This window comes from Dama dama, chromosome X (assembly GCF_033118175.1).
Source record: "Dama dama isolate Ldn47 chromosome X, ASM3311817v1, whole genome shotgun sequence".
Lineage (NCBI taxonomy): Eukaryota > Metazoa > Chordata > Mammalia > Artiodactyla > Cervidae > Dama > Dama dama.
The window spans coordinates 53,156,584-53,181,662 of record NC_083714.1 but is presented as its reverse complement, the minus strand read 5'-3'; the positions used below and the strand labels follow the sequence as shown (position 1 = coordinate 53,181,662).

The window sequence follows — 25,079 nt, the reverse complement described above, 5'->3', positions numbered from 1 at the left end:
TCCTGCCTGCCTGACTGATGGAAGCTCTGTCCAGGTGCCATCCGTTCAGGGCCAAGGTGAGGACCTGGGCTCTTCCCAGTGGCACTGGTCTTGTGAGTCAGCAGTGAGTGGTTGTGTGAAGCAGCATCTTAATTCCCTGCCCAGGAATTGAACCTGGGTAGCCTGGATGACAGCGAGGAATTCTAGCCAGGAGACTAGCAAGGGCTAGAGGCTGCAAGCTGTTTTTTCATGGATCATTGCCTCCAGTGAAAAATGCATTTATCACAGAGGCAGAAACTGTAAATGCAGGTACAAAGTTTATCATTAGAAACATAGCACAAGTGGGAGATCATATAAAGAAATAGTTTAGTTGAGACAGAAGCAAGGCAGAGATGCACTCCTGGAGAGAAAGAGTATAGATGTCACACCTGGTGAGCAGGAGCAGTCAAGAGGCAGTAAAGTCATTTATATAAGGCAGTACTTCTGGAATTTTGTCTTCCTTCAGGCCAATTATCTGGTTTCTTTTTCCACACGTGACCTACCCTGGGGCACTCCCATGCATTCATACACACACCCCTCAGCCAAGATGGATCTCAAAGTGAAGGTTTCTGTGAGGAGCAAGACTCACTATGGTCTGGTATTATCCCTTGACTTTGGCCCCACAAGGAGCTTTTTTTCACATGTCTGATGTCTCCCTTGTCCCAAAAGATGGGGGAGTGGAGATCCTTTTGTCCTTTACTCAAACAGGGTTTTACCCCTCTGTCCTTGCCATGACTGTTTCCTTTAGGTATTTATGAGACAAACACAGGCTATTTACGCTGTCTCTATTGTTCTATTCATTTCAGGGAGCAAACAGGAGGCTGATTGTAAATGCCTCAACTGTACCCAAACTGTCCCTTGTCACAGGGAATACTAACATTTGTTAAGTATCCAGCCTAAAGCCCACTTCTTTGTGCCCCATGAAATGCAAACAGGAGGCCAGTTGAAAATATCTAACTTGGAGTCCATTCATCCATACTCCTCTCCCTTACTGTGTGATGCGCAAATACTTTCATCATGATAGTAGTGGTAAATGCCTACTAATTCTGTTCGTATAGTCTCTGGGACAAGAAGATGATCTGACTTGCCACAATAACCATCAGGGCACAGAAGCCTTGAGATATAGCTTTGTGATTGAGTCCAACAAAATACTTGGAAGTCATACTCCTTGAACTTTGGTCAGGGCACAGCGATCCCCCCTGCCCATGACTTCAACATCCAAAGGCTAAGTCTCTGTGTCTAACTTGCACTTCATTCTGTTGTTCACTTCTGGTGCCATTTCAGAGCACGATGGTCATAGTAATTTTCAGAAGGCAGACATCAAAAGGTAAGACCCTGCAGAGATCAACCTAATCAAGGTGAGGGGGTCAGGCCACTGTATCATTTCCACATTGATCCTGTGAGTAGTCTCTCACAAAGAGCTGCCCCCAGGGAGGCAGCCCATTCAGTGAAGGGTAATTCCTGAGAAGACTTTTGGTCTGAGTCCTCATCCACCAACACCGGTGGCCCTGGGCAAATGAGTGAGCTAGTGACAAAGAAGAGATCTGGGTGGCACCACAGAACCCACTATAATCCACCCCTCCCAACACTGACACACACTCCCTTCATCTGGAGAGTTTGCCTGATCTGAGGACAGCTCCTTGAGGATTCTGGTTGGTCTCCTCTCCTCCTAAAGAAGCTCAGAGAGAAAGACTGGACAAATGCTGGGCCCTCACAGTTGCAGCAGCTGCGGCACCACAACTGATGGTCACTCTCTCTTGCCTGAGATCCCTTCTAAATCCCCTGTTCTCTCAGCCAGGACCTCAGCCATTTCCAGTGGCTTTCCTGGTGAGGTAATACAGACTTTGGCCCTCAGGGTTCTGAAGCCCTGGGCCCAATGCCCTTCTCAGACCCTTGCTCTTGGACTTGTCAATTCACCACTGAAATGGGGCAGGAACCCAAGACACATCACCTGGCTGTTAGAGATGTTTCCTCGCTGTTCTCCCTGTGCCAGAGTAACCCACACACTCCTTAGGATCAAGGTCATCTCCGCCTGCCAGGATGGGGACAGTTCTCTGTGTGTGCTGGTCCCTAGCAGGAGGAGCCCAAAGTGCCCAGATGGGAATCATGGCTCATGGGTCAGTAGGACTGTTATTGTGTCTCCTGGGGGAACCTTCTGGCTTTGGGAATAGCCTGTCGTGTGTCACCACTGGCAAGAGGGTAACCAGTAGCCACATGAGGCTGGGTAACATGGACCTAGCCCATGTGAACTCAAATGGGCTTAGTGTGTTCCCAGGGCCTGGCCTTCTACCTTAACATAATGTGAAGTCAAATGTAAATAGCTAGATGTGGCTAATGTGGACAGCCCTGCTGTGGAACTACAGAACTTACTCTTAAGAACTGGAAGCACAACTTCCCTTGTGGGTCACTGAGAGTGGTGGCAGTTGGGGTCATGAGTCCCTGGGAGTGGTCGTACGGGGAGTCATAGATCTCTGGGAGTAGTTGTAGGTGCGGTCATAAGTTAGTGGAAGTGGTGATCAGTGGGGTCACTCTACCCTCTGGTTCAAGGACCATGCATCTTACCTCATGGGGAACTAAGGATGACAGATGTGGAGCATGTCTGGTCCCTGGAGGGTGACACCCGGGTGCCACGGGCTCTCATATCCCAGTGTGCACCCCACGTGTGCTTTGTAGAGGTCATCCCACTGTTCCAGAAGACCAGCAGCTTCTGGATGGTGGGGACTGAGACAGTGACTTTGGATCCCATGGCCACTTGCCCTCTGAGCCCCCAGTGTGCTGTTAAAGGATTTCTTGGTCTTGGAAGGTTTTGTGAAATACCCTGTGTCAGTCAGTTCTGTTTTCTATGAGCCCTCAAATAGTGGCACCAGACAAGGTGCTGCAAGCAGGAAAGCAAAACCCACATCTAGAATGTGTACCTATCGATTTCAGTAAAGATGAACCTCTCCTCCTTCAAGGATGGAAGTGAGATGTTGTGATCAACTCACCATTAGTGGCTCAATGATCTTCTAGAGCGAGGGTGCCACTGAGGGGTCAGCATGACTCTGTCCATGGTAGGGCAAACACCTGGTAGGTGCCATAGCTCATCTGGCCTGCTGGTGGCACCTGTGCTTCTGAGCCCAGATGCAGCATCATCCTTGGCCCCATGGCTCCTCCACGCATGACAGCACTGTGCAGCCCTCAGGGATCACTGACAGAGGCTGGGTGCTCTCAATTCTTCAGGCATTGGGTCTTCATCGATATTTCTTGCCTCTTGTATGCTGCATGCTTTTGTGAGTAGTAAGAGGCAATGCAAATATCTTCCCTTTTGGTATCCCTTCCTATAGGTTCGTTGATGTACCCCTTCTCCAAACCTACATGTGACAATCTACCAAAATTTCTCATTCTAAGTACCTGACCGGCTGTCCAATCCATTTTCCATCATCTTTAAGCCCACGTCTATTCTTGGCTCAGGTCATTTCTTTTATCCATATATAGTGGATCCCTAGAGGCACCATCTGAAGTTGCATCCACTGGGAGGGGATTTCTGCTCACCACTGTCTCTATGGCCATGTGTGGTGGAGGTGGTATTGCAGCAGGAGTTCATTTCCACCTGCAGTTGCAATTCAGCCAACCCACCCCTCGTCTACGCTCAGCATTTCTACACCCCCAGCAGCTGGTCTGGAAAGAACTTCCTGGTCCATTAATCTCCAGGAATAAACTGCAGCAGAGGTGCTTGTGACACATTTGCAGATCATACTGGGGTTTAGCTCACCTTCTTGTAATCTATGGCCCTGCTTGGGTGTGATCTCCTCAGAGATGCCACTTCTGTTTTGTGGTGGATTACTGTTGCAGTCCCCTCCCTCTGTGGGTCTGACAGAACCTAGCTCATGAGGACCACTGACTGCATACTGTATGCCGAGGAGGTGGCCACGTGTTCCAGCAAAGATAACAAACCTGGCAAAGCAGTTGCTATCGAGGGAGTGGTGGGCCACAGTCCTCCTTGGGAGCCTATAGGTTTGAGTAGGGTCCAGACCACTGAGGAGGTATGGTGAGGACCACCTCCCTGCATCCTTTTGGTGTTAAGGGTGTCATTCATGTTCCTCATCTCCCAAACCAGAGGGAATCTTGGTTTGTATTTACTCTCACGGTCAAGGTGCAGGGAGAGCACTTGATTTTCCCTGCTCTGATAGCTTCTATACTAATGGCCTTGCCCAGTGGGCCTTGTGCCCATCATCAAGCCCATCTGTTCTAATCACACATCTGGAGGTGGCAGGCAGGAGCTCTCTGGGTCAGATCTAGACCAAAACTCCGTATGTTCCTGGTGCACACATGCTCCCACTCCTTGGAGACATTGACAGAGTGAAGGCCTGAATATCACTGTCCACAGCATCCCATTTCTAGATGTCCTTACAATGTTTGCGTCTTTCCTCTCTCGCCCGCTATCAGTCACCAAGGTAAACGATGTGGGTCTCTTTGTGGGACAGACTTGGGGAACGATGGCTGCATACATCTGTCAGGGTGTTGCAGAGTCTTTACTCATAAGGATACCTCCTGCCCTTTGGTCAATGGATTCTGTGTCTGACAATTGACTCAGGTGTGCGAACTGGGGAAGATGTCATGACTCTCTTGGAGCACTCTCTTGCATCCTCCTGCTCACTCATCTTTGTTGTCTATCAGACAGTAAGGAATCTGCCTGCAATGCAGGAGACCTGGGTTTGATCCCTGGGTGGGGAAGATCTTCTGGAGAAGGGAGTGGCAACCCACTCCAGTATTCTTGCCTGGAGAATTCCATGGACAGAGGAGCATGGCGGGCTTCAGTTCATGGGGTCACAAAGAGTCAGACACAACTGAGCGATGAACATTTTCACTTATACTAATTAAGTCACAGATTTGTGGATGGCTCATCTCTCTTGACCCTAAGAACACTGTCCTGTTAGCAAGTTCTACACCTCTCTGCAGATCAGAGCCTCTGGATGCCACATCACTTTTGCTGCTTTTACAATAATAGAGATCACATTCCTTTTGAAATTTAAGTGCCACCTGCTGAATTGAAGGGGATGTGATAAAATCTTCCATTTTTTTTTTTAATTACAAGAAACAGTGTCTCTGGAGTTGACACCTGCACATGAATAATGCCAGAATTTTCTGCCCACAGGGGCTGCTGTGGGCACCATCCTCCTATGGCTTTCCAGGGTCTGACAAACCAAATGTCACTCGGGCACTAGTTGTGAACACACATGAGGCAGCTTGGGAATTTCAACCAATCAGCCCTGTCATGACATTAAGAGGATGGCGATTCCTTATCAGGGAAGGGTGAGAGCAACTGGTGAAATTTAACTTTTACTCTTTACACTATTCTGAAGGAAACAGGAAAACTGGTATTACTGAGAGACAATGTGAACTTGCATAGCAAAAATTCTAGCGAACCCACCAAAAATAAATAAATAAACAAAACATATAAGAACCAGTTAATGAGTTCAGCCAGTACGCAGGATATGAGATCAATGTTTAAAAAAAACAATTACATTTCTGTATAGTAGCAACGAATCATCCCAAAGTGAAATTAAGAGAACACTTCCATTCACCATAGCATCCAAAGAAAGGAAATACTTCAGAAGAAGACTAATAGACAAACAAATAATGTGTGTGACTTCCACACTGAAAAGTACAAAACTTTGCTGAGTGGAGTTTACAAACATCTATAAGAGAGAGGGTCTCTCTGTTCATGAGTCAGGATGTGTGATGCTGTCAGATGGTGGTTCCCGCCAGTGTGATGTGTGGATTCTCTTCAGTCCCTCCCCAAATGCCCAGAGACTTTTCTGTAAAAATGGAGAAGCTGATTCAAAAATGACGATGCAAAAGATCCAGAATAGATGCAAAATGTGGTGGGAAGTGGGGGGACAATGGAAGACTTACTTGCCCTTCGTGATTTCAAAACCCAGCATTATAATAGAGGCATCATGACAATACAGTTGTGTTGTAATTGTAGATGTAGAGCTCAATGGGACAGAATTGAGAGTTCATAAATAAGCTCATATATTTATGGTTCATGGATTATTTTTCAAGGTGCTAAATCCACGTGGAAAGGATAAATCCAGTTTTCAACAAATGGGGAATCCACCTGCAAAAAATGTGAGTTTACACCACTTCCTCAGAACATACACAAAAACTAATTCATCTGAGAAAATGTTCATGACTTTACCTTTAGATGATATTTTCCCAAATAGAACACTAAAGCCCAATGCGTGAAAGGAAAAAAAAAATCAATACAGTGTAATTAACCGAAAATTAAAACTGTTTTTACATATCCTTGCAATGGAATTCTAGTTAGGAATAAAAATAAAAGAATGACAATTTTTTGGTATAGCATGGATCAAGGAAATAAGTCATGTGACTCCTTTTCTATGCAATTTTCAGGAAAGGCAAATCAGTAGAGATGGGACGAAGAGCAATGACTGCATGGGAGTGGGCTGGGAAAGGAGCAGTTAAATTAAAACAAACAAAAAAAACACTAGGAATGTTCAGGCCTGCTCACTGTTCTCTTTTTTTTTTTTTAATTTTTTTTATTAATTTTTTTTTATTTTTATTATTATTTTTTTTTCCAGTGGGTTTTGTCATACATTGATATGAATCAGCCATGGATTTACATGTATTCCCAATCCCGATCCCCCCTCCCACCTCCCTCTCCACCCGATTCCTCTGGGTCTTCCCAGTGCACCAGGCCGGAGCACTTGTCTCATGCATCCCACCTGGGCTGGTGATCTGTTTCACCATAGATAGTATACATGCTGTTCTTTTGAAATATCCCACCCTCACATTTTAGAAAGATGGTAACGATAACCCTATACGCAAAACAGAAAAAGAGACAACAGAAATACAGAACAGACTTTCACTGTTCTCTTTACATTCTTTCTTCTCAGGAAAGGGGGAAAAACAACAACAACAACAACAACAACTCATTTCTTCTTGCTTTCATTTTCACTGCAACACTACCACCCAGCCTCATCAAAATCACCTTCCACAGAAGGAACCCAGCTTCCCAAAGCCCCAAACCAACCTACCTCAGGCACTGAGTGCTCCTTCTGAAGCCCCACCACCTCACATTGTATTGCCTTGTTGTGTGGGACTAGGGGACATCTCTCCACCTTCCTCATGTGACTGCAGCTCCTAGACCATCGCTCTAGGTGTGGGGGTGTTCTGCTTCTCCTACTGTCCCCACTGCTAACACGGCCTTCCACAGAGCAGAGGCTCCATGAGACTCTGGGTGAGAACAAACCAGTGAGCAAGGTACTTAATGACTCAGAGCGATTTTACCCTAATTTCTTTAATAACTAATGCAAATCCAACTAAACATAGATATTTTAGTTTTATAGATTAACAGATGACAAAAGGTTTTAGAATTAACTTTTATTTTTTATTCTCTATTTCTTTTTATTTATTCCCTATGCCCAGTGGTTTTGGGGAGCTTAGTTCCCCAACCATGGATTGAACCTGGGACCCAGCAGTGAAAGTGCTGAGTCCTAACCACTGCACTGTCAGAGAATTCCCAATTTCTCTATTTCTTGACTCCATCAATTTTATTGTTCTTTCCCATTTCCAAGAAAATTCCTATTCCAATGAAATGTTAGCTTCTTCAGGGTCACAAAATAAAATAGGAGAGTTCCCAGGCTGTTTCACAAAAGAGCAAAACTCCTATCCTTAAACTAGGTAAGTATCATAAGTATCAATACATGTGTGATCATTGTCATTCACAAAGTTAGATATTGAAGTTTATTTAGCCTTCAGCTGAAAAAAAAAGCAACATATGAAAAATTCCTAAAGAAAACAGAGATGAATCTCCATGTCACTGTGGAAAGAAGCAATCCAAAGATGCCACGCATTGTGTACCCCAACTGGCCCATGCCCTCACTACTGAGAGGGCTGACTGCTCCCTCTTCAATCACAGAGGGAAGGATCAGCCTCCCTTCCTGCCCCCAGGACATGCTATTGGATGTGGGACTGGAAAGAGCCTGGCTCAGGGCCCCTCTTCCTCCTCCCTCTCAGCCTCTGCAGATGGGAGTGGGAAGGACCTGGAAGCCCCTTGATTGCTTTTGAGCAGATGGGAGTGGGAAGGACCTGGAAGCCCCTTGACTGCTTTTGAACAGATGCTCCAGGATGTGCCACTCGCTGATCTATGCATAGGCCTGGGGACCCCACAGGAACTTGTAGCAAGCAGGGTCACTGTGGGGCACCTACTGATATTCCAGGTACCCCTCCTGAACCCACTTGGGTCAGCACTCCCTGGGCTCCCCATAGATGTAGTGCTCCCTCCCAGCGTATACACCCTTGTTTTTCAGGGTTTCCCAGATCTCTTCCTCATGGGCACAGTGGCCCTCCAGGAGGATCATGCCTAGAACCACCACCAGGAGGCCGGCCTTGGGCACGCTGTGTCCATCGCTCACTAGCATGTAGGTGTGTTTCGTGTGGTCCACCTCCCTCACATCCACGTCGAAAACCATCTACAGGCACTCCGGGGCTTGGCAGAAGGCCTCAGGGAAGTGGTGCCCCTCCTCTCTGAGGACTGTGTTCAGGATTTCATCCTTCGTGGTTGGCTCCTTGGTGTGATACTTGAGGACCAGGAAGTGCACCAGCTCCACCACCAGCAGATGCAGTGGGTCTAGGTGCGTGGACTTGGCACCTTCCTGGTCCCACTGGGTGCTCTCGGCCCCTCCTAGTCTTGACTGCTGGAGGCCTCAACTTTGGATTGGCTCCATGGAGTGGCAGCCATGGCAGGGGGGAGAGAAAAGCACCTTGAGGGCTCGAGGTGGTGGGGGGATGGGTGCTTCAGCATCAGCCAGCTCCAGCTCCTCCAGGGTGCCCAGGAACAGGAGTGAGGAGGAGAGGGAAACGTATGCAACCTCCTCCTCCTCCTCCTCCACCTCCACCTCCTCCTCCTCTTCCCCCTGAATGAACTGTGCCTCCACTGGGCTGTCAGCCTTCCTTGGGTCCTGAAGGTTGGCCTCACTCTCCTCATGGAGCTCGCTCATCCCAGGCATGATGACTGGGATCAAACCACAGACAGAAGTGAGGCAGGGGGACAGATGGGGACCACGGGCCTGCGGGAGAGAGGGGGTTTGAGCTGCTTTGGCTGAGAAACCCACCCTGGTTGGTCTGACACAGGCCATTGACAGGTCTCCTCTTGAGGGGTGTTCTTGGGCCTCACAGGGACGCTCCTCCTGGGCAGGCTGTCTTCTGCTAACCCGAAGGAGGGTGTGAGGTGCCTCCCGAGGGTGCAGTCAGCACAGCCCGAGATTCCAGGGCTGATGCGCTAAGGGGAATTGGGCCTTGTGGGGTCCCATCTGTTCTGGGATGGGGAGCCCCTGATGCACACTCAGGGAACCCACCTCACCTAGACTCCTGGCACTGCCTGGACCTCCTCTGCTCTGCAACCTGCAGACACGAGCTTCAGACCTGTGCTTTCATCTCTGGGTTCTTGGAGCCCCTGTGAGGGGAAATAAGGGGGCACCTTGGCTTGTAGACTGTGGCATGGCGCTGGGCCCCTCGGTGCTGACAGGAGGACTGGGCTGTACTTGGCGAGGTTCCACCTGTCATGAGGTGAGTGGTCCCCCCTGTGCTCACAAAGGGCCCTCCACTTCCTCCTGGCAGGGTCTGGGTCCTCCTGTCTGTTGTGCAGAGGCAAAATTCTCAAGACACATTCCCTGTACTGAAAGGAAGAAAGAGAGGGGCCTTGAATACTGGTCATGCCTGCCCAGGGGCTAACAGGGCTCACAAGGGACAACAAGGGGTGACCTAACTCTATTGATTCCCTCTGTGCTGGGACGATGGGCAGTCGGCTCAGTCTCCACCTTGACATCCTGGAAGGCCTAGGGCAGTGCCCTCTGTTGACTGTGACCCAACTCCTTAAGCAACGGCCTTAACATTCATGACAACGGAAATGAGAGCACCAATGCACCCACCTCTTCTGGGCCACCCCAGGGTGACCAAAGGGGCAAGGCAGGCTGGGCTCCAAGTACTGTGTGTGAGGAGGTGTCTCCCCAGTGTTCCCCCTGACCTCTGTGAGGGCCTGAGGCCAGACCCTCAGAGGAAGGGCCCCTGGCCTTGACCAACCATCTGGCTGAGGAGGTGGACCTCAGGGCTCTGATGGTTTCTAGGGCTGGCAGGAGGGATCTCTGTGGCCCCTTCTTTGTGGTGGGAGTTGGGGTTCCCCACTCCTCCACAGGGTCCTCACCTTGACTCCTGGTGACTCTGGGACTCCTCCTGCTGCTGAGCAGACATGCTCCCCAGATGGCCGCCCTGGCGCAGTCCTCCCACTCTGGGTCTGCCTCCACAGCAGGCACTCTTCTATCCCCACCACGCAGGGTCTCCACTGTCATGGGGGAGGCCGCCTCCTCAGTCTGTCCTCAGCACCTTCGCTCTGACTGCCTTGCAGCCTGGCCTGACCCATGCTGACCGATTCCCCCCAAAGCCTTAGCCCTCCAGAGTCCTCCTCCTCCCCTCCGCCCCCACCAAGCTCCCCACCAAGCACCTTGACAGGAAGAGTGCATCACCCTGGTCTCCATGCTGGGCTCTCGTGGCGGTACAGTGGACCACCCTGCAGGTGGGTTCCCTTCTTTCTGAGCAGGGGACCCAGCAGTCCACCCAAATGACAGCCTCAGGCCTTTCCTGCCCAGACTTACCCTGGGGCCCCTCGAACTCAGCCCTATCCCTGCAAACCCTGAGGTGCTGCAGTTGGGAGGGGGATGTTTCCTAGGGACCTTCCTAGGTGACCTCCTCCGGGTCCTCCCTCACTGTCTGATGGAGCCCGGGCCCCTCCCTCTGCCCACCTGCAGCCTCCTGACCCCCTGACCCAGACCTTCAGCTGGTCTAAATGGAGAGGCTGCCCTCGGGGGGCAGCACCGGGAGCCACACGCGCAGGCTCCAGGGTGACAGCAGAGATGGAGAGGGGGATGCTGGGTTCTGGGGTCCAGGGCCCGACTCACCCTCAGGGTCTCCACCTAACATCCCTGCAGGTCCTGGGTGGCCCGTGTTCATGCAGATAGCCCAATCCTCACACCAGGACCCCAGCCTCTCTAAGACCCAGATGCAGAAGTTGGGACATACAACATTTGCTCCTCTCACCTGTGGGTCTCCCAGGCCTGGGGGCAGGGGCGGGCTTGTTGGGGTCGCCTCTGTTCTGGGACCCGGGGCCCCCTAAATCCTCCCTCAGCATCTTCACTTTCACTTTGCTCCCGTGTAACCCTCCCCTCTGCCCACCTGAGTGCCCACCCCTATCCCAGGCTCCCAGTCTCTCTGGGACCCAGATGAGGAAGTCAGCACAGGCTGCTTATCTCACCCTGAGGCCTCCCACAGCTGAGGGCAGGGCCAGTTTCTCTGGGACACTCCACCCTCACCCACATTCTGGAGTCCAGGGTCCCCTCAGTGCACCCTCAGGGTCCTCACTTTCTCTCCCAGTATTTCCTAGGCTTCTCATCTGCCCACCTGAGCCCCCACTCCCACCCCCATTGCACCAAGTCCCAGTCTGGCTGAGACCTAATGCGAATGTCAGGACACCCTGCCACGTGCTCATCCGCCTGGGGCCTCCCAGGCCTGACAGCAAGAGTGGACTTCTCTGGACACCCAACTTTCCTACTGCCCCACTTTTCAGGGCTCCAAGAGCCCTACACTCCTCCCTCTGCTCCTCATGTTGGCTCCCTTCAGGACCTGGGCTCCTCCCTCTGCCCACTTGAATTTTCTGCCCTGAGACCCAGGCCCTCCCCCTCCGGTCCCCATTCCAACAAGCCCACTCGGGGTCTCCCAGGGAGGACGCAGATCCTGTGGGGCTCTTAGTCCTCTCTCAGGCTCCTCCCCTGACCCCGCATAGGGCCAGCTTCCTCTCTGTCGGACTGGACCCTCCTCCCAGACCCAGGCCCGCACTTTCTCAGACCTCTGAGGCAGACAGAAGTCGGGTGACATCACATTGGGATCCATGGCTTAGGGACTCCCAGGGCTGAGCTGGGAGTGGAGCTGGATTCTCTGGACCCCCTGAGAAGATGCCCCCTCCCCAGAACCCACTCCTGAGGGTCCTCACTTGGGAGTCCTTGAGGAAATGCTGCTGCAATGGACTCCCTCCGGGTCAGGTCTGCGCCTCTGTCCAGCTGCACCCTGAGTACAGAGTGACTCTGCATCCCAGACTGGAAGCTGGGTGGGGGCACAGCACCCCTGATTGCGGAGGAGGGTCCCAGAGGAAGCACACCTTCCAGTGTTGCCTCTCTGCCTGCAGCCAGACTTAGTTTGTTCTAAGATTCCTTCTCTGCACGGAAGAGGTTGAGCAGCGGGGTCTGGGGAGGTCTTTTGAATCAAGTTTTCTAACTTTTCATAGTTCAGAGCACTGATTTTCACTCTCTTGAGCCACATTCAGAGTCAGAAATATATTTCACATCTTGCCAAATTTCAAGAAAGAACACCTACTCTTACGCTTCCTGATTCACTCTGATGCTCAATGCTATTCTCTTATTTCTAGTCCAATCTTCATCTGCTATTTAAAGCGTACATTTCAGAAAGGCCAGTCCTCACCCTAAGGTGAGGTGATTTCAAGTGGTCATTAGCACAGACACTGCAGCCCTACTGGCTCAATCATCCCATTCTTTGTGCTGCCCTGATCTTACCCTGTGGCTTCTGGCATCTGTGGCCTGAGACACTGTCTTTCAATTTACACAATGAAATATGGGCAGAAGCTTAAACTTTCCTGTTACCCATCCTGTCACCTGCTTTTATGCAGGCTACAGCTGTTGAGATATAAATACACTTAATTTCATTCACTCTCCCTTCTTAGTTTCTCAGGATTTCCTTTGGGAACAGAAGACAGAAGCTCAAGATTGACTGTCCTTTTGGTAGGTAAATTTATAGCACTAATCCTGTAAATCTATTTTTAAAAAAGGAGAATTGGTATTGTCACTGAATTCTGTTTCCCATCATTGGATCTGCTCTACTGCTCTATTTATGTGGGAACTCTTGAATTTGAGTCTACCAGTAAGCTTGTGTAATGCCTCCATAAAGATCTTGTCTATGTATTTGTTACGATTTTTTTTTTAATGCTTATGTTTTCTTAGAGAAGTTTAATGGTTTCAGGTCTTTGATTTAAGTCTTTAATCCATTTCAAATTTACTTTTGTGCATGGTGTGAACAATAGTCCAGTTTTGTGTGTGAATATTTAGCTTTTGCAATACCATTCATTGAAGTGGCTGTCTTTTCCACATTGCATATTCTTGCCTCCTTTGTCATATACTAATTGCCCATTTAAGTGTGGCTTCCTTTCTGGGTTCTCTATTATGCTCCATTGATCCATGTGTCCGTTTTGTGCCCATACCATACTGTTTTGATGACTATAGCTTTTTTAGTAGTACAGTTTGAAACCAGGGAGTATGATACCTCCAGCTTTGTTCTTTTTTCTCAAGATACTTTTGGCTATTCAGAACCTTTAGTGTTTTCTTACAAATTTAGAATTATTATAGTTCTGTGAAAAACTCCACTGATGTTTTGATAAGGATTGTACAGAATCTGGAGATTAACTTGGGTAGCATGTTCATTTTTTTTAAATTATTTATACTTTTTAATTTTTATTTTATTTTTTCATTTATTTTTATTAGTTGGAGGCTAATTACTTTACAGTAATGTAGTGGTTTTTGCCATACATTGACATGAATCAGCCATGGATTTACATGTGTTCCCCATCCCAATCCCCCCTCCTGCCTCCCTCCCCATCCCATCCCTCTGGGTCTTCCCAGTGCACCAGCCCTGAGCACTTGTCTCATGCATCCAACCTGGCCTGGTGGTCTGTTTCACCCTTGATAGTATACTCGTTTCAATGCTATTCTTTTTAGATAAATTTTGCAATTTTTTGCAGTTTTAAAATGAGGCATTTTCTATTACATATTCTACATAGCTCTTGCTCTTGCAGGGCAAAGCACTTGATTTGGCTGTGGTAATATTCCATCCCCTATTTTTCTGAAGTCTCTTATTCATTTGACTATTCCAAGGGCTCATTCCTTTGAATTTGCTAGATAGATGACCACACTGTAATATGAAATATTAATTTTTCAGTATGCATTTATATTGCAAAATATAAAGATATTATATTTATATAGCTCTGGTTTTCTGTTTCAGGGCAGCTTCAAAAATTAAATGGGATAGATAACATACTTCTAGGACTTGTCCCTAGTAAGAATGCTTCTAACATTCACTTTGCTGTATGTTTATATATGTGTATACATGTATACATATACATGATTTATGCATGCTGCATGTTTATATATGTGTGTGCACACACATATATGCATATTTATGATTATGTTTTTATAGTTATTTTAAGTTGCTGATGTATTAAATTCAGATGCATTTTAACAACACTGCATTGTACTCTCTGCCCCATGTTTATCGGGTTGGACATCATATGTCCTTTTGCTTTTTCTATCCCTCATCTACATTTTGTAGATATAGATGATTTTCCTTTTATCACTTGTCCTTCCTCCATGCTTATATGTGGTTGATTCTTTTTTTTTTTTTTTTGAATAGCAATAGAAGTTATCTTGATTTATGCAATATTGCATCTGAAAATTTTAAACACATTCTGTTAAAGTGGATGTGGATAGTACACCAAAAAAAAGATTGTGTGCCAGACTAGAAAACAAGTCTCATTACTTTTATTTTTTTAATTTAATTTATTATTTTATTTTTTTTCCATTAAAAATATGGAACGCTTCACAAATTTACGTGTCATCCTTGTGCAGGGGCCATGCTAATCTTCTCTGTATCGTTCCAATTTTAGTATATGTGCTGCCGAAGCGAGCACGTGGTTGATTCTTTTGAACTCTCCTTCAAATCTGAACAATAGACTTTCTGGGTAGAACACTTTTGAATGTCGTTTTTTGTCCTTTCAGCATTTTAAAAGCAAGGTGCCCCTCCCTGTGGCCTGTAGCATGTCTGCTGAGAAGTCAGCTGATAGCCTAATTGAATTTCTCTTGTAGGAAACTTACTGCATTTCCCTTGCTGCTGTAGTATTCCCTTCTTATCTTTTATTTTGGACATTTTAATTACAATGTGTGTTGAGGTGATCCTCTGGGAGTTGATCCTGCTTGGGACTCTAGGTGTTTCCTGAAACTGGAGGTCTGTTTCCTTTCCCAGGATAGGTAACTTTTCATGCATTGCGTGTCCCGTTATATTATCTAACCATCCTCTCTCTCTCTTCTCTTTCTGGGACCCGTATAATGCAAAGGTGAGAGTGTGTGATGTTGTCTCAGAGGTCTCTTAAACTGTACTCATTTTTAAAGCTTTTTATCTGTTCAGCTTGAGTGATTTCCACTACTCACTCTTCAAGTTTTCTGACCTGTTCCTCAGTATCATCTAATCTACTCTTGATACTTATTAGTGTACCTTTAATTTCAGCTGTGGCATTCTTCAGCTCTGTTTGGTTCTTTGTTTTGTTTTCTGTTTCGTTAAACTTCTCACTTCAGTTCAGTTCAGTCGCTCAGTCATGTCCAACTATTTGGACCCCATGGACTGCAGCATGCCGGGCCTCCCAGTCCCTCACCAACTTCCGGGGCATACTAAAACTCATGTCCATCGAGTCAGTGATGCCATCCAACCATCTCATCCTCTGAAGTCCCCTTCTTCTCCCACCTTCAATCTTTCCTAGCATCAGGGTCTTTTCCAGTGAGTCAGTTCTTTGCATCAGGTGGCCAAAGTTTTGGAATTTGAGCTTCAGCATCAGTCCTTCCAATGAATATTCAGGACAGATTTCTTTTAGGATAGACTGGTAGGATCTCCTTGTAGTCCAAGGGACTCTCAAGAATCTTCTCCAACACCACAGTTCAAAAGCATCAGTTCTTTGGCGCTCAGCTTTCTTTATAGTCCAGCTCTCACATCCATACGTACTGCTGAAAGAACCTTAGCTTTGGCTAGATCTTTGTTGGCAAAGTAATGTCTCTGCTTTGTAATATCTTGTCTAGGTTGATCATAGCTTTCCTTCCAAGGAGTAAGTGTCTTTTAATTTCATGGCTGCAGTCACCATCTGCAGTGATTTTAGAGCCCAGAAAAATACATCTGTCACTGTTTCCACTGTTTCCCCATCTGTTTGCCATGAAGTGATGGGGCCAGCTTCCATGATATTAGTTTTCTGAATGTTGAGTTTTAAGCCAACATTTTCACTCTCCTCTTTCACCCATATCAAGAGGCTCTTTAGTTCTTCTTCACTTTCTGCCATAAGGGTGGTGGCATTTGCAAATCTGAGGTTATTGATATTTCTCCTGGCAATCTTGATTCAGGCTTGTGCTTCATCCAGTCCAGCATTTCTCATGATGTTCTCTGCATATAAATTAAATAAGCAGAGTGACAATATGTAGCCTTAATGTACTCCTTTTCTGATTTGGAACCAGTCTGTGGTTCCATGTCCAGTTCTAACTGTTGCTTCTTGGCCTGTATACAGATTTCTCAGGAGGCAGGTCAGGTGGCCTGGCATTCCCATCTCTTGAAGAATTTTCCACAGTTTGTTGTGATCCACACAATCAAAGGCTTTAGTGTCATCAACAAAGTAGATGTTTTTCTGGATTTCTCCTGCTTTGTCAATGATCCTATGGATGTTGGCAGTTTGATCTTTGGTTCTCTGCCTTTTCTAAATCCAGATTGAACATCTGGAAGTTCATGGTTCATGTACCATTGGAGCCTGGCTTGGAGAATTTTGAGCATTACTTTGCCAGCATGTGAGATGAGTGCAAATGTGGTGTAGTTTGAACATTCTTTGGCATTGCCTCTCTTTGGGATTGGAATGAAAACTGACATTTTCCAGTCTTGTGGCCACTGCTGAGTTTTCCAAATTTGCTGGCATATTGAGTGCAGCACTTTCACAGCATCATCTTTTAGGATTTGAAATAGCTCAACTGGAATTCCATCACCTCCACTAGCTTTGTTCATAGTGATGTGTCCTAAGGCCCACTTGACTTTGCATTACAGGATGTCTGGCTCTAGGTGAGTGATCACACCATCCTGCTTATCTGGGTCTTGAAGGTCTTTTTTGTATAGTTCTTCTGTGTATTCCTGCCACCTCTTCTTAATCTCTTCTGCTTCTGCTAGGTCCATTCTGTTTCTGTCTTTTGTTGTGCCCATCTTTGCATGAAATGTTCCCTTGGTATCTCTAATTTTCTTGAAGTGATCTCTAGTCTTTCCCATTCTATTGTTTTCCTCTATTTCTTGGCGTTGATCACTGAGGAAGGCTTTCTTATCTCTCCTTGCTATTCTTTGGAACTCTGCATTCAAATGGCCATATCTTTTCTTTCATCCTTTGCCTTTCACTTCTTTTCTCAGCTATTTGTAAGGCCTCCTCAGGCAACCATTTTGCCTTTTTGCATTTCTTTTTATTGGGGATGGTCTTGATCACTGCTTCTTTTCACAAACCTCCATCCATAGTTCTTCAGGCACTCTGTCTATCAGATCTAATCCCTTGAATCTATTTGTCACTGCCACTGTATAATCATAAGTGATTTGATTTAGGTCATACATGAATGGTCTGGTGGTTTTCCCTACTTTAACTATGTAACTTTTCACTATGTACATCTATTCTTCTCTCAAATTCTTTCAGCATCTTTATGATCATTACCTTGAACACTTTATTTGGTAAATTGTTTTCTCCATTTCACTTAGTTTTTCTCCTGGGGTTTGATCTCATTCCTGGGAAGAATATCTGCAGTGGTGATTATCCTGCCTTTTGTGCATTGCCCACCCAGGGTATGGCTCTTGACTATACCATGAGTCTGCCCAGCTTACCCATCCTGATGTGGTTGCCTTTCTATACTATAAATATATATATATATATAAATGTGTGTATGTATATAAATATATAATTCTATACATATTAAATTATATATATATATATATTTCATATATAAAATTATGTTATCTTCATCACAGACTACTGCTGAATCCTCGGTGTCGTACTGTTCCTCAAGAAGACCGTTGAGCTACTAATGGTGAATTGATCACAATTTCTCACTTCCATCCTTGAGGGAGGAGAGGTCTATCTTTGCTGAAATTGATAGGTACACATTCTAGATGTGGGTTTCACTTTCCTGCTTGCAGCACCTTGTCAGATGCCACTATTTGAGGTCTCACAGAATGCAGGACTGAGTGACACAGAATATTTCACAAAACCATCCAGGACCAAGAGACCCTCTAATAGGACGCCGGAGGCTCAGAGGGCAAGTGGCCATGGGATCCAAAGTCACTGTCTCAGCCACCACCATCCAGAATCTGCTGGTCTTCTAGAGCAGGGGAATGGCCTCTACAAAGCACACGTGGGGTGCACACTGGGATATGAGAGCCCGTCATGCTGGAGTGTCACCCTCCAGGGACCAGACATGCTCCACATCCGCCATCCTTATTTCCCCCATGAGGTAAGATACATGGTCCTTGAACTAGAGGGTAGAGTGACCCCACTGATCACCACTCCCACTGACCCATGACCCCACCTACAATCACTCCCAGTGACCCATAGGGAACTTCTACTTCCGGTCTCCCAAGAGTGGATTCTAAAATTCCACAGCAGGGCTGTCCACATTAGCCACATCTAGCTATTTACATTTGACTTCACATTATGTTAAGGTAGAAGGCCAGGCCCTGGGAACACACTAAGCCCATTTGAGTTCACAATACCCAGCCTCATGTGGCTACTGGTTACCCTCTTGCCAGTGGTGACACACGACAGGCTATTCCCAAAGCCAGAAGGTTCCCCCAGGAGACACAATAACAGTCCTACTGACCCATGAGCCATGATTCCCATCTGGGCACTTTGGGCTCCTCCTGCTAGGGACCAGCACACACAGAGAACTGTCCCCATCCTGGCAGGCGGAGATGACCTTGATCCTAAGGAGTGTGTGGGTTACTCTGGCACAGGGAGAACAGTGAGGAAACATCTCTAACAGCCAGGTGATGTGTCTTGGGTTCCTGCCCCATTTCAGTGGTGAATTGACAAGTCCAAGAGCAAGGGTCTGAGAAGGGCATTGGGCCCAGGGCTTCAGAACCCTGAGGGCCAAAGTCTGTATTACCTCACCAGGAAAGCCACTGGAAATGGCTGAGGTCCTGGCTGAGAGAACAGGGGATTTAGAAGGGATCTCAGGCAAGAGAGAGTGACCATCAGTTGTGGTGCCGCAGCTGCTGCAACTGTGAGGGCCCAGCATTTGTCCAGTCTTTCTCTCTGAGCTTCTTTAGGAGGAGAGGAGACCAACCAGAATCCTCAAGGAGCTGTCCTCAGATCAGGCAAACTCTCCAGATGAAGGGAGTGTGTGTCAGTGTTGGGAGGGGTGGATTATAGTGGGTTCTGTGGTGCCACCCAGATCTCTTCTTTGTCACTAGCTCACTCATTTGCCCAGGGCCACCGGTGTTGGTGGATGAGGACTCAGACCAAAAGTCTTCTCAGGAATTACCCTTCACTGAATGGGCTGCCTCCCTGGGGGCAGCTCTTTGTGAGAGACTACTCACAGGATCAATGTGGAAATGATACAGTGGCCTGACCCCCTCACCTTGATTAGGTTGATCTCTGCAGGGTCTTACCTTTTGATGTCTGCCTTCTGAAAATTACTATGACCATCGTGCTCTGAAATGGCACCAGAAGTGAACAACAGAATGAAGTGCAAGTTAGACACAGAGACTTAGCCTTTGGATGTTGAAGTCATGGGCAGGGGGGATCGCTGTGCCCTGACCAAAGTTCAAGGAGTATGACTTCCAAGTATTTTGTTGGACTCAATCACAAAGCTATATCTCAAGGCTTCTGTGCCCTGATGGTTATTGTGGCAAGTCAGATCATCTTCTTGTCCCAGTGGATAAATGGAACAGAACTAGTAAGCATTTACCACTGCTATTATGATTAGAATATTTGTGTATCACACAGTAATGCAGAGGAGTATGAACAACCACTACACTCTGTATTTCAATGCCAGGGTTCCCTTACCGCTCCAGTGAGGAAATGCCCGTGACCCACTCGTGGACGAACAACACTGTGTGATGAAGCCAGCTATTTCCAATCCTCATTTGAGTCTGGGGATGATGGGGTCTGGGGAGCAGGCTGGTGACTGCACCTGTCATCTGGTACAGCGTTTCTTCTGCTCCAACTGCCTATTTGTGGACACTGAGGTCCTTTCTGGCTCTGTGGTTGGCTGACACACCATCCTGGCAACCCTCTTCTGGCTAAACCTCAGAAAGGACAGCCTTCTACCACCCAGCCTTGCTGATCACTTTTATCAAAGATTAGGAATTAAGGAATCACGTGAATAGTCATACATAATCATAGCCTTTTGTCATTATTCAGATCGCACAGGGTTGTTATTTACTAGCCATCATGACACTCACCAAAAGTGACCTCAACTGTCCATTTATGTGAATCACAATTGTGGCAGGGGACTATTATCTGGGGACCTTTACATACCGACCTGCCGGGGAATGCCAACACTGTGCCCATCTTGGGCTGGGAGGTTGTCTGGACAGGGACAGGAAGAGTAGAGCCCCAAGATGCAGAGAGTGAGGCCAGGTTGGAGACAGTGGGAGCAAGGGGTCCACAGTAGGGGTGATGGGAGCTCTGGGCTGGAAGCCAGGGACAGGATACAACCATCCTACAGGTCCACTTGGGCTGCTGCCTCCAGCGCACTGTCAGGAGTACCGAAGAGCTCTGAGACAATGGAAGGGTGCTGCTCTGAGAGCTAAAGTGATCAGGTGGCAGGAAGGAATTCCTGGACTTTGCTTCTTGAAGTGTGGCCCCTTGTATGAAGTCCACCACCCCTGCTCACATCAGGGGAGGTGCAGAGTGTGACATTTCATGAAAAAGGAACAAATACACAGGACTCCAGCTCCTCCTGGTATGCAAGCAGAGTGGTTTGTTTCACGACTGTGCTGGTTAGAGAAGGAAACCGAGATTCCGGAGGCTGCTTTTGTATAAATGGCCTTCATAGTCTCGTGTACCCCCAGCTTCTTTCTCAGCATCCCCAGAGGCTCTTGAGCCAGTTCCCCATCTACGTGTCTCCTCTTCTCCTGGCCTGGCCCTGCCACGTGGGGAAGGGAAGGGGAGAGAAGAATGGACCCCAGAAGGAGGGCAGAGGGGGAGGACTGTGTGGTCCTCATGTGGTTCTGGCTTGAAGCTCAGCTCCAGACTCCTAGGCTGCATCCTGATAGCCTATGGTGAATGATGTTGGATTCGTGATCTCCAAAGAAGATTTAGCTTCAGGACCAGGGACCAGGTTTGATCACTCAAGAGCTTTTGCGTAGTGGAGTTTTCTTAAAGTAAGAAAAGGGACAGATAAAGCTTCTGATATAGACATCAGAAGGGGGACAGAGAGTCCGCCATTGCTGGTGTTAGCAAGGGAGTCATATAGTTTTTAATAATTGGTTATTACAGTTAATCAAAAGAATGTCTCGAGGTTGTAAAAATTTTACCAGACCCACTCCCACAATTTACATTTTAGGATAACAGGACAAGAACTTAACAATAGATTCTACCAGACCCACTCCCATAGTATACATTGTAAAATATCAGGATTAGTCAGAAGGTTTCCTGGAAGGAGAAGCTGTCCTCAAGCAGGATACACTGTTGCTATATAATCCCTAGTACAGAGTTTAAGCTGAGTTGTTTGTTGTGTAATCATCAGTTTGAGGCTTAAAGGAAAAAAACATTTTATGTGACTAAGAGTAAGAAAAGTAGAGGGAAAAAAAATTGTCCTTTCCTCCTCCTTGAGAATTCCAGACCCCTATCTCCTCTTTGAGAGCTGCAAACCCCTTTCTCCTCCTTGGGGAACCCGGACTTGTTATCAACCTGCCTAAGAATTGACTCTCAATTCCTGCCCCTTGCTCCCAGGGCTCTCCACCATCCTCAGTCCCTCTGGCTGTACCACCCCCAGGATACCATCTGCAGTGCCCAGAATCCAAAATTTTCCTTCCTCTTCCACCCTGTCTACATCACTACTGTCCTGGAGGGCTCTAGGACGACAATAGTCCTTGGAAAAACACCTGCCTTCTGACTGTGCCACTTGGAGGAGCCCAGGTCCTCACCCTTGGTTCTGAACGGATGGCGCCTGGAAAGATCTTCCATCAGTCAGTCAGGCAGGAGCCTTTCCTGCTTCTGGGGAGCTCAGGCCCATGGATATGGCACCACCTGCCTCCAAAATACATTTCCACCCCACCCCAGGCAAAGTGCAAATGGTATGCTTTTTCCCCAAACAACGTGCTATTGTTATTTAGATAAAACCTTTGTCTGTATTTAAAACACTGAATTTGCTGTCATTCAGTCACATCCCATTCGTTGCCATCCTATGGACTGCAGCACGCCAGGCTTCCCAGTCCTTCACTTTCTCCCGGAATTTGCCCAAATTCATGTCCACTGAGTCTATGATGCCATTCAACCATCCCTTCCTTTGTCACCCTTCTTCTCCTGCCCTTAATCTTTCCCAGCATGAGGGTCTTTTCCAGTGAGTCAGCTCTTCACATCATGTGGACAACATATTGGAGCTGCAGCTTCAGCATCAGTCCTTCCAATGAATTAATTAAAAAACATTGAATTAATCACATCTCTATTTCCAAATTGTGGTAGGATTTCATAAAGGCCCCATGTTTCCTGCAGGCAGCTTCCAGGAAGCAGAGGGAGAAGAGATGTGAACAAGGACCTGGAGTCTCTCCCCTGCCCTGCAGTGTACTCGGTGCTCGACAGACAGCAGCTGGTTGGTATAGGTTGTGATGAAGACAAATCCCGTTGTGTGTTGAGGAGTTTCTGAGAAAGCCCAACGTGCGTTGATTCTTCAACTGTTTCTAGTCGCCACTATGTATCATCAGCACTTTCAAATGCAAGATCTGATTTAGCTTCCAAGGCTCTTGTGAATGGCAGGGAGGGGTCCCCCCAGCTCCCTCCAGTGCTCTTTCTGCCCTTCCCTCTGCAGTGATGCCCGGCCACAATCTCAGGATGTGCCCCTGCCTCCTGATGCCAGGACATAGTCTCCCCCCAGGAGTCCCCAGGAGTTCTGGCTGCCTCCACACGATAGAACTTGCCTGAGCAACTGCACAGGTGCCCTTAGGCTCCCCGACAGTCATGAGCTTCATGAGGGGCAGGTATCAGACAAGCAAGAGTGGGAGGACAAGGACAGTGGGAGTTTTCTTTATAAAATTAGGGTAGGATATGCACCTCCCTTCACCTTCAAGGATGATTCTGAGGTGTATGAATTCAAGTTCAGTGCAGGTTTTGCCACTGTGGTTTCCATAACCCCTCCTCATCTATGGCTTTATGGTCTGACCACCTAGAAAAGCTGATCCATCAGTTGAAGTGCCCAGCCTCCAGTTGCAAAGATGGTACTCCATTAAAACCAGACAAAAGTTTAAGGGTGCTTATTAAGACTTTTTCAACTATATTCCCCAAGACTGAGTAGATTGTGCAGCAAATAAAAGTCCACTCACTCCTCCCCATTTTGAAAGTGTTGGTGTACTTAGATCAGGCAGCATAAGCAAGTGTCTAACTGTTTCTGACCGAAGTGTCCCTTCCTTTCCTGCCCCAGGAAATTCATCTAGGACAGAAGAGGATCTCCTAATGTGTATGCCCCATTTCAGATATTCTTCTCACTCATGAGACACTATTTATAATTCTGGCTGCTGTCACCACCCACCCTCATTACAATCACTTTCCACAGAAGGAACCCAGCTTCCCAAAGCTCCAAACCACCCAGGCTCAGGCACTGACATTTGAGTGCTCTTTGGAGACCCAACCCCCCCCCCCCCCATTTTGCCTTATTCTGTAGGACTAGGGGACGTCTCTCCACCTTCCTCATGTGACTGCAGCTCTTAGATCATCACTCTAGGTGTGGGGGTGTCCTGCTTCTCCTAGTGTCCCCACTGCTAACACAGGGCCTTCCATAGAGCAGAGGCTCCATGAAGTAATAAATGTGGAATAAATGAGCCAGTGAGCAGGGAACTTATTAAGGATCAGATTTTATTTTATTTTTTTTACTTTCTTAAATAATAACCCCAAAAGTCCAACTGAACAGGGATAGCTTAACTGTATAAAATGACAGACGAGAAATATAAGAAGCAAGAACTCACCTCAGTTACATTTTAAGTCGTAATTCCTCCCCAATGATATTACTGTTAAGTATTTTCACATTTCCAAAATAGTTCTATTCCAATTCCATTTCATCTTGTTCAGGGTCACAACACAAAATAGAAGAGTTCCCAATCACTTCAAAAAAACAGCAAAACTCTTGTTCTTGAACTGTGTAAGCACACACACACTGTGATCAGCATCATTCACAAAGCTAAGACACTGAAGTTTCTTTAGCCCTCTATTAAAACAGCCAAAGTTTGAAAAATTCCTAAAGAAAAGAGAGATGAATCTGCATGTCATCATAAAGAAGAGGAACACAAAGATGCTTCACACTGGTTCCCCCAGCTGGCCCGGGCCCTCACTTCTGAGAAGGCTGACTACTCCCTCTTCAATCACAGAGGGAAGGATCACCTGGCTGCTGCTCTGGCTCAGGCCCCCTCTTCCTCCGCCCCCTCAGCCTCTGCAGACAGGAGTCGGAAGGCCCTCAAAGCCCTTTGTTTGACCCTGAGCAGAAATGCCCTGACTTGCCACTTGCTGGTCTCCACATAGGCCCGGGGACCCCACAGGATCTCGAAGTGAGCAGGGTCATTGTCAGGCACTTGCTGGCACTCCAGGTACTCCTCCCCACCTACACTTGGGTCAGCAGCTTCCTGGGCGCCCCAAAGATGCAGTGCTCACTCCAGACACCCGCCTCACCATCCTGCTAAGTGCTCCCCAGACCTCCTCCTCGGGGTCAGGTCCCCTGCTAGAAGGATCAGGCTGAGGTCTAACACCAGGAAGCCAGCCTTGGGCATGTTCTGCCCACCCCTCTGCATCTCACTGAAGGTGAGGCCCAGGGTGGGGACCAGGAAGTAGATGTGCTCCCTGGGGTCTACCTCCTTCACATACACGCCAAAGACCAGCAGCAGGCACTGTGTGGCTTCACGTAAGACCACCGGGAAGTGGGCCTGGTTATCCCTGAGGACCATATTCAGCATTTTGGCCTGGGAGA

At 47.5% G+C, this 25,079-nt stretch overlaps 1 non-coding gene across 1 annotated transcript; it reads right to left on the bottom strand.

Annotated features, from left to right (window-relative positions):
• Positions 1 to 14,717: 14,717 nt before the first annotated feature.
• Positions 14,718 to 14,824, bottom strand: LOC133053382 (U6 spliceosomal RNA). Its single transcript, XR_009692275.1, has one exon. It is a non-coding gene; the product is annotated as a U6 spliceosomal RNA (small nuclear RNA).
• Positions 14,825 to 25,079: the final 10,255 nt, after the last annotated feature.